Below are 10,758 nucleotides of genomic sequence, written 5' to 3'. Positions count from 1 at the left end.
GAATTGGAACTTCGCAAGAACGATGGATCTTTAGCAGTTTCCGGTTAAGATTCCATGGGAATATTCTCATAAACCCTTTAAAACCTACGAATTCGCAAACTTCGAGAAGTGAAATGATTCGGAGATCGAAACCTGGCCCAGGAGTGGACTACTATTGGAATAGTACTTCGCAAGAACGATGGATCTTTATTAGTTTCCGGGTAAGCTTCCATGGGAATATTCTCATAAACCCCTAAACACACACGAATTCGCAAACTTCGATAAGTGAACTTGTTCGGAGATCGAAACCTGGCCAGAAGTGGACAACTATTGGACTAGAACTTCACAAGAACGATGGATCTTTAGCAGTTTCCTGGTAGATTCCATGGGAATATTCTCGTAAACCCCTAAGCACACACGGTTTAGCAAACTTCGAAAAGTGAACTTGTTCGGAGATCGAAACCTGGCCAGGAGTGGACTAGAACATCGCATGAATGATGGATCTTTAGCAGTTCCCGAGTAAGATTCCATGGGAATATTCTCATAAACCCCTAAACACACACAAATTCGCAAACTTCGAGAAGTGAACTTGTTCGAAGATCGAAACCTGGCCAGGAGTGGACTACTGTTGGACTAGAACTTCGCAAGAACGATGGATCTTTAGCAGTTTCCGCTTAAGATTCAATGGGAATATTCTTATAAACCCCCAAACACATACGAATTCACAAACTTCGAGAAGTAAACTTGTTCGGAGATCGAAACCTGGCCAGGGGTTGACTACTATTGGACTAGAACTTCGCAAGAACGATGGATCTTTAGCAGTTTCCGGGTAAGATTCCATGGGAATATTCTTATAAACCCCAAAACGCACACGAATTCACAAACTTCGAGAAGTGAACTTGTTCGGAGATTGAAACCTGGCCAGGAGTGGACTACTATTGGACTAGAAATTCGCAAGAACGATGGATCTTTAGCAGTTTTCGGGTAAGATTCCATGGGAATATTCTCATAAACCCTTAAACACACACAAATTCGCAAACTTCGAGAAGTGAACTTGTTTGGAGATCGAAACCTGGCCAGGAGTGGACTACTATTGGACTAGAACTTCGCAAGAACGATGGATCTTTAGCAGTTTCCCGGTAAGATTCCATGGAAATATTCTCATAAACCCCTAAACACACACGAATTCGCAAACTTCGAGAAGTTAACTTGTTCGGAGATCGAAAACTGGCCAGGAGTGGACTACTATTGGACTAGAACTTCGCAAGAACGATTTATCTTTAGAAGTTTACAGGTAAGATTCCATGGGAATATTCTCATAAACCCCTAAACACACACGAATTCGCAAACTTCGAGAAGTGAACTTGTTCGGAGATCGAAACCTGGCTAGGAGTGGACTACTTTTGGACTAGAACTTCGCAAGAGCGATGGATCTTTAGCAGTTTCCGGGTAAGATTCCATGGGAATATTCTCATAAACCCTAAACACACACGAATTTGCAAACTTCGAGAAGTGAAAAAATTTAGCAGAAGTGAAAAAACTTATTAGAAGTGAAAAACTTAGCAGAAGTGAAAAAAATTAGCAGAAGTAAAAAAAAAAAATTTATTAGAAGTGAAAAAGTTTAGCAGGACGAAAAAAACCCTACGACGACTATTTCTAAGAGTTATGAAAGGGCCATGAGAAAAAAATTAGTGCATCACAACTTCCATTTCAATCTCTAACCGTCCATTTCAACCTTACATCAATCTCTAACCGTCCATTGTTTTTATTTATTTTTTCCTTTATATCCTTTTCTTTTCTTTCGTTAGCTTCCTCCACCACTTCTTTTATTTTTCTTATCTTCTTTTATCTTTCTTCGAACCACAGAAAACACCTCCTACATCTGCCGAAACACCATCAATCAAACCACCATCACTCAACATCATCAACATATCGTTTTTTCTCCATCAACAAATCGAGTTTCTTAAGCTCTGTTAACCTCATCAACAAATCGAGCTTTTCCATCAGCAGATCGAGCTTCTTAAGCTTTGTTAATACCTTCTCGATCTGTTTCACGGGTCTGTACCTGATTGACTTAATTTTTTTTGTAATTGTTTCATCTTAATTTGCATTAAATTTAGGGTTTGATGATTGGGTTTCATTAAATTCGTTTTTAAAAAAAAAATCAATCATTGCGTTTAATTCTTATTGATGATTTGGTAGATAAACGATTTTCCTGCATATGGTAACCTATCTGGATGTACGTATAAAGGGAAGGCAGCCTGCCCTATTTGTGGTGATAATACTCTTTCAAACTGGTTGCCGTTTAGTCGTAAAACTGTTTACATGAATCATAGGAGATTTCTACCTCATAATCATCCTCTTTGATCGAGTAAGAAGAAAGCATGTTTCAATGGAGAGTTTGAGAGGAAGGAAAATCCACCTACTATATCTGGTGCATAGGCTTTTGAACGTCAGAGCAGTATTGTGAATGACTTTGGAAAAGCGAAGCAGAACGAGGTGGAGAAAAGGAAAGATAAAGAGGAAAAGAAGAATAATAAGAAGAAGAATAAGCAGAAAAAGGGTCGGAGTAGTGCGACAACAGGTGCAAAATACGGTAACTCTAAGTGTGGTAAGCGAAAAAGGGAAGTTGCTACTGATGCCGGTACGAGTGCTGGTGCTAGTTCTGGTGCACAGGATGATGACCATCCGATATTCAACAAACGGTCAATATTTTTCGACTTGCCTTACTGGAAGGTAAGTTATAACCTCAAATTATTTTCTTTTCAGTCTGAAATTCCTATCTGCATTTTAAATCTCAGTTATGAGAAAGTACAACTCAAGTGACTAATAGATTGGTTTGGTCATATAGAAGGGGTGTCGAGAGTTTGGGAACCTGAGGAGGGCCAGAGAAGAAAAAATTAGAGTTCGATCAAACTCTGTTTCTGCTGCTGTTGCTGCTGGAGAAAACGAAGAACGGACGTCTGAAGACAGTCGTTCTTCAACAGTGTTTACGACAAAGTTGTGGGGGTCGCAACTGCAGTCTCAACAACAGTTCACATATATCGTTCTTCTTGTAACAGTGAACAACGCCTTTGCAACAGTTATTTCTGTTGCGATTTTTCTGTTCAATTGTTTTACTCCCTTTTAATCAACTTTTGAGCTTTATACATGTATTTTGAGATCATGATTAATATGAGGAGCTAAACCCTAACACTGGGATGGCGGAGGAAACCCTATTTCACGCATGTGGTAATTTTAATAATTCTTTATGACTTTTTGCACTTATTTTAATTGATTCATGATTTTCACTAATTAGTTGTGATTTCGTTTGATGGTGTATGCTTAGACGTAAGAGATTTTGATACACCATGCTTGTGATTTTCATCTAAAGTTTTAAAAATCTATTTTTGGCAAAGAATAAGAGTCCATATTTTTAATATTTGAGCTATAATTGATTGGAGTTATTAATTGAGTCACATGAATGGAATTTGGTGGAATCCTGAATCTCAGTACCTCTCGATACTGTGACAGCTTTCCTTGTACATATTATATTAAGTCTAAAATCGAATCTCAACAAGTCCGAGAAACGAACACTTTATTTACCACTACAAAACTACATCAAAAGGCTATATTCTATAATAGGATGAGAAATCTGAAGGTTCCATATGGGTATAGTTTTGATCTTAGGAAGCATTTCTAGAAAGATGGTTGCTTGGGTGTCCTTAAATATCATGATTACCATGTTCTGATGCAACAAATATTACCTGTAGCTTTGAAAGGACTTTTACCTGATGGTCCAAGTACTGTCATATTCCGGTTATGTTCTTATTTTAACGAAATATGCCAAAGGGCAGTTGATCTCACTAGATTATTAGAACTTGAAGATGAAAGTGCTGTGACTTTGTGTATGTTGGAGATGTACTTTCCTATATCATTTATTGATGTTATGGTACACTTGACAATTCACCTAGCTCGAGAAGTGCGTTTATGTGGACCCGTACAATATTGTTGGATGTATCCATTTGAAAGGTATTACTTGTTTCATTAGTATGAATATTTTTTTATTTATTTTAAGTACAATGTTATAGTTTTGTTCTGTGTAAATGGGAGTTTGGTGCTAATAATTAGAAGTTTGGTCTGTCGCAGGTATATGAAGACATTCAAAGAATACGTAAAAAATTACGCACAACCTGAAGCATGTGTATAGCAGAGTGTTACCTGGGAATGGAGTGCGTTAGGTATTTTGATGTTCATACGGACAAACCTTCTGAAGGAGGAGAAAATCAAAAACGTAATGAAGACATTCAACATGATTCCACACCGGCAGCGCGTCCTCTTTCTAGAGGTGTTCAAGTGTGTATTTGTAGTGATATGCTAAAGATCACTCATAGATATGTGCTTTTTAACACGGCAGCAATTGACCCATATATAATGTAAGTATGACGTTATATGTTCATTTAAAATTGTTAGCAGTATAAGCACTTGTGTTTACGGATCTTTTCTATATTAATTTTTTTCTTATTAGAATGCATATGGATGAGTTAAGATCTTCCGATACTGCCAGTAAGAACAACTCCTTTCCATACACTCGGAAACATTTGCAAATTGGTTAAAGAAAAAGGTACGTGCACCACCACTTGGTCATTTGTTATATGTTTGCAGTTTATTAGATTCATTTTTCCTAAGTATGTAGTACCTCTTTTTAGCATTACCCAAAAAACAAGTTATATTTCACTACTAGAGATGATTCTGTTATTCACTTCTTAATTAGATTTTACCAAGCCAAAACATAGAGCTTGCGCCCATTACTGTGGTCACTTGTGTTCTGCTAACTAAATTTTATTGATAGGTCAAAATGCAAATATAGTACAGTGGTTGTCATATGGTCCTTTAGAAAAATGTGTATCATATAAAGGCTTGCAAATAAATGGGTCAAGGTTTATTATGAAGGATATTCAGATACTCACGCAAAACAGTGGTGTTTCAATTGAATCAAAATCTTTAGTTGCATAATCACAAATAAGCAGTGGTTTTTATAGAGTTTTAGAACAAATTCTCGTGTTGGACTACCAACATATGTTTGAAATTCCCTTATTCAAATGTGACTGGGCTCACACCTATTTGGGTGTCAAGCTAGAAAAAGGTTTTACATTGGTCAACTTACGTCAGAATAAGAACCAATATCAAAATGATCCATTCATTTTAGCGTCACAAGCCCGACAAGTTTTCTATTCTCGAGAGTCAGATGCATCGAATTGGTTTGTGATGTTGAAACCACCACCAAGGGGTTTCCATGAATTAGAGGAATACAATGAACAAGAAGACACAAGTTGCCAACCAGTGGAACCTTCAACTCTTGGTTTACAAATGGATGACGAGACCGAGATTTATGCAAGAACTGATGTTGAACCTATCTTAGTGGTTCCGACAAATAAGGAGAATAAGAATAATAAGAAAAAGAAAAAGAAGTGCCGTTGATGGTGGGTTTACTCTTTTCATTTCTACTGAATTTCGGTATTTTTTTTCTTCATATTTCTTCTGATTGTATTTTTCCTTTTAAATTGACATGCTATCTGTTTCTCTTTGTGACTTATACTATTGTTGGTATGATATGCTATATATTTGTTTCTCTTGAGATGACCCCCCCCCCCCTTTTTAACTCCGCCATTGAAATGATATACCATTTCATTGCTGGTCTCAAGCCCGGATAAAGGAGGAGAAAAAAGGGGATTTATTGAGTTCTAAATGCAGATGTTTTGAAGATCATGTGCAGAAATTTGTTACTTAAATCAGGCGCTAGTCTCTAATCTTGCAGTTGGGTTTGTTTGCTGACGATCTTCATAACTTTTAACTTTTGGAGCTTCTTCTGTAGAACTGGTGTTTGCAGACAATACTTGCATGAATCTGGTATTATGGGTGTTGATTGAAATGTGATTGCATGCCTTGTATAATTCAGAGAATGCCTTGTATGTTTCAGGTAAAGTGGTGCATTTGCTGGCCTTTTGTTTTAAGGATCAGTTGAAACTTTTGCTACATATAAAAATATATGTACAATATAATCAAACATGTAAATGTGGAAGGATGGTTAGAAACATTTACTTTGACAGAGGAGGCTCAGGTTCGACTCACGGAAACCTCAAATTTTTTTCAAAGTCAATTTTTAATTTGACAACTCTTATAAAGGTTGTAGAAGGTCTATTTATATTCTTATCTTTTTAATCTTCCATCACTTATTCTCCTCCACTTATATTCTTTCCTTCAGTTTTTCCTCCTCCTCCATATCCTGAACCACCACCAAGCAACAGATCGATCTTAAAATTTCTTCAAGCAACAGATCGAGCTTAAAATTTTAAGCAACAGATTAAGCTTAAAATTTCTTCACCAGCAACACCTTCTCGATCTGTTAAGGAAGGTTTATTCAAGTATACATGTCTGATTCTATAACCCATTTTAGTGTTTTATTTTGTTTTTGATTTCCTACTTGATAGAATAGATCTATTAATGATGATACTGTTAAAATTACACAGAATAATGATATTGAATTACTTGAATTTCAGTTGAGTTGATAAATGTCAACTGAGTTAGTCATGGGTGAATCAATGTAGATTTAAGAAATTTCCTTTTAAGTGAATCAGTGTAGATTTTTTAAGAAATTTTCTTCAATTAGGCTTTAAAAACACTGAATTAGTCAAGGGTGGAGGTGTGAAAAACTCTCCAAGTAGCAGTAGTAGCAGCAACAACAGCAACAGTAAGATGAAAATGAAAAAGACCCCAACTGAGTGTGCTATGTGTGAACAAGGGAATCATGAGACAAAAGTGTGTCCTTGGATCTATTCTAGGTCCAAGCATGTTCCTTGTAATGGTGTGAGAGCATTTCTACGTTCTACAACAACTGAAACCTATGGAAAAATGTTTTTCAAGTGTACCATACCTACCTGATCCTACTTTGAATGGTTCAATGATGCTTCTGACCGTTCAAAAGACAATTTATTGTTGTTACCATCAGAGAAAAGATGTGATGCTTGTGGAGAAGATGACCACTCTTATAAAAATTATCCACTGCACAATCAGTTGTGTTTCTCTTCAACCTGCAATTACAAACTCAACCTACAAATATGCAACAATCAACACAATAAGAACATAGATTACATTGTATGTGAACAATGTTGAGCTTTTACATGGGCTTCAGATGCTAACTTCATTGCTGCAAAAGAGAAAGAGTTTCTATAAATCAGATGGCTGATCTAGTTACAAATCTATGGAAATGTCTTTGTATGTAATAAGATTTCATTGTATGTGTATGACCTGATTTCATTTTACCTGTTTCAGATTTCATTTGTATGACTTATAATATTGTTGGTATGTGCTATCTTCTCTTGAGATAAACCCCCTTTTTTAACTCCGCCATTGAAATGATATATCATTTCATTGCCGGTCTCAAGCCCGGATAAAGGAGGAGGGAAAAAGGGATTTTTTTTGCAGTTAATACTTCAGATCTTTCAGCATTTGCAGCTTCTTCAGTTTGCTTCACCAGAACTTGCATGTCTATAATTCAGAGAATGCCTTGTATGTTTCAGGCAAAGTGATGCATTTGCTGGCCTTTTTTTTTTAAGGATCAACTTAACATTTTGGTACATATTGAAGTATATGTGAAACATAGTCAGATATGTATATGTGTTAGGATAGTTTGAACGTTAAACTTTAACAGAGAGGCTCAGGTTTGACTCACATGAGCCTCATTTTTTTTTCAAAGATATTTGTATGATTACAAATCTTATAACGGTTGTGAATATGATCACCAATAAACAAAACACAAAAGTACCAATATTGTGAGTCCGGAAGGATGGTTGATGACTTATACTAACACCTAGTAGGCTTGGGTTCAAACCTTACTAAAAATCATTTTTCTTTATCTTCAACAACCCTTATGGAAGTTGTTATATAGTGATTCACTACTTTTATGGTATGAGTTGTTAAAATATAAAGGTGGTCACTACTCTGTGCAACTCTTTTCATACAAACGTAGTGGTTTAGATTCTCGTCACTACTCTTTGGTCCTCTCTGGTCCTAAAAGTTGGACGTTTGTTTACTTTGACAACTTTTGTTTGAAAAAGGTTGTAAAACATGCCACCTTTTACAACTTAAAAAATACGAGTTGTCAATTTACAGTTGTAGATCACTATTTTTCCCGTTGTTCACTTTAATAGTATTCCATAACAGGGGCTGCCAACGAGTAGGATGAACAATTAAAAGGAGGTTTCTAGGCACATAAATATCGGATGGATGCAAATGATTCTGAGATGCATAATGTTGTCAAAGAACATTTTTAAAAATCATTTTTTTTATCTTCAATAACCCTTATGGAAGTTGCTATACAGTGATTCACTACTTTTATAGTATGAGTTGTTAAAATATAAAGGTGGTCACTACTCTGTGCAACTCTTTTCATACAAACGTAGTGGTTTAGATTCTCGTCACTACTCTTTGATCCTCTCTGGTCCTAAGAGTTGGACGTTTGTTTACTTTGACAAACTTTTGTTTGAAAAAGGTTGTAAAACATGCCACCTTTTACGACTTAAAAAATACGAGTTATCAATTTACAGTTGTAGATCACTATTTTTCCCGTAGTTTACTTTAATAGTATTCCATAACGAGGGCTGCCAACGAGTAGGATGAACAATTAAAAGGAGGTTTCTAGGCACATAAATATCGGATGGATGCAAATGATTCTGAGATGCATAATGTTGTCAAAGAATATTTTTAAAAATCATTTTTTTTATCTTTAACAACCCTTATGGAAGTTGTTATACAGTGATTCACATATAAAGGTGGTCACTACTCTGTGCAACTCTTTTCATATAAACGTAGTGGTTTAGATTCTCGTCACTATTCTTTGGTCCTCTCTAGTCCTAAGAGTTGGACGTTTGTTTACTTTGACAATTTTTGTTTGAAAAAGGTTGTAAAACATGCCACCTTTTACGACTTAAAAAATACGAGTTGTCAATTTACAGTTGTAGATCACTATTTTTCCCGTAGTTCATTTTAATAGTATTCCATAACGGGGGCTGCCAACGAGTAGGATGAACAATTAAAAGGAGGTTTCTAAGCATATAAATATCGGATGGATGCAAATGATTCTGAGATGCATAATGTCTGATAGAGTGAATGTTAGTTATAAAATGATAGTTTCTGATAGAGGCACATAAATAAATTGAGAATGCATCTATATCCATAGTTTTCAAATGATAGTTTCTGATAGAGGAACATAAATAAATTAAAATTGCATCTATATCTAGTTTTCCAAATGATCCAGATTGTATGTATGATATGTTGAGTTCTAGATGGGTTAAGATGCAAAGGTGCATTAACATCATGCCAATAAGCGATCCAGCTATAGAAGGAAGTGATTGTTGATGAATGACAAATCATCTTAAAAGATGTATCTAGATTAGAAATTCATGGATGATACTACGATGGGTCGAGAAAATTGCAAAAGAGCTATAAAAAGAAAAGATCCGACTCAAGGGGGCCGGTCCTGACATTTGCGTCGCTCCAAGCAAGATATAAAATTGTGGCCCCTAAAAGGGCAGCCCAAAAGCATGTTTGTTTTTTTGTTGGTTCGGGGTCTGTATCTGACTCGGTCCGAATCAAATGTCAGATCGTTTGTATTATGTGTTGAGTTAGATTTGTCTCATAATCTGAGTCAGACATAACCGTAATTTGGACCCGTTTAAATCAGGTAATAAATTACCCCAAATTAATGAGAACAAATTACTGATTCATATCTTTGAGTCATAATGAGTCAGATATGACTCAAAAAAACAAACATAATGAATCAGATTCAAATAAATTACATAATTTCAATAAAATCTAGATAAATCAGATTCAGACGTGTCAGGTGAATCAGGAGGAGAAATCGGGGATGCCGGTATTAATTGGATGACATTCTAATATAGTTGCCGGCATGATTTTTCAATGCCGACAGTTTAAATCGGCATGGTTTTTGAATGACGGCACAAACAGTAAAAATACATCCAATTAATGTCGACATCCCCTAATTGCTCGTTCATATATATTTCTTCATTTATTCGTTTCTTGTTAGCATTTATCCAAATTTCCTTGTTAAGGAAATATCAGTAGATAAACTATTCATTATCCACCTAAAGTTTTATTAGTTAGCTAATCTTATTTTCCGTTCTCTTAGCTAATTACGTGAAAGTAATACCTATTTGGCTCACACTAATGTGTGGAACTTTTTTTGTGGCCTGTTTATTTCTGTGGCCTCAAGCAAGGCTTAGCTTGCTAGGCTTAGCCCGGCCAAAAGAAATTGTTTAGTACGAGCAAAAAAGAGACAGGCCTAATGCAAAGAAAAACAACCCATGTAGGGCAATTAATGCATGCTGTGTGTACATATCTCACCATCAAACACGTGTATATAGGAAGATACGTGGAAAGCATGCAAGACAACACATCAAAACATGATGTACCGCGGAACACCGAATAACTCCCGAAGAGTTACTTTATCCCATCCCCAAAAGGAGCTAAGATCAACGGTGAAGAGAAAGTTAGCTGACACAGATGTGACAGGGGCAGAAGACACTTGTCTGACACGAGCAGGCGCCTCAACTACCCGCATTAAACACTCTGAGCAGTATACGTGTCGATCAGCCCGTGGAACGAACGAGGATGGTTCTGCGTGATCAAGTGATGAACGAAGACCTCCGCGGGACGGACACGAAACACAAGAAGATAAGGTTTCAACGGCCCTCAGAGATGGGTCCCAGACTCTAACCCTAT

The sequence above is a fragment of the Papaver somniferum genome, chromosome 5 (genome assembly GCF_003573695.1).
Source record: "Papaver somniferum cultivar HN1 chromosome 5, ASM357369v1, whole genome shotgun sequence".
NCBI lineage: Eukaryota > Viridiplantae > Streptophyta > Magnoliopsida > Ranunculales > Papaveraceae > Papaver > Papaver somniferum.
The sequence above is the reverse complement of the archived record's forward strand: the minus strand, read 5'-3'. Positions refer to the sequence as shown.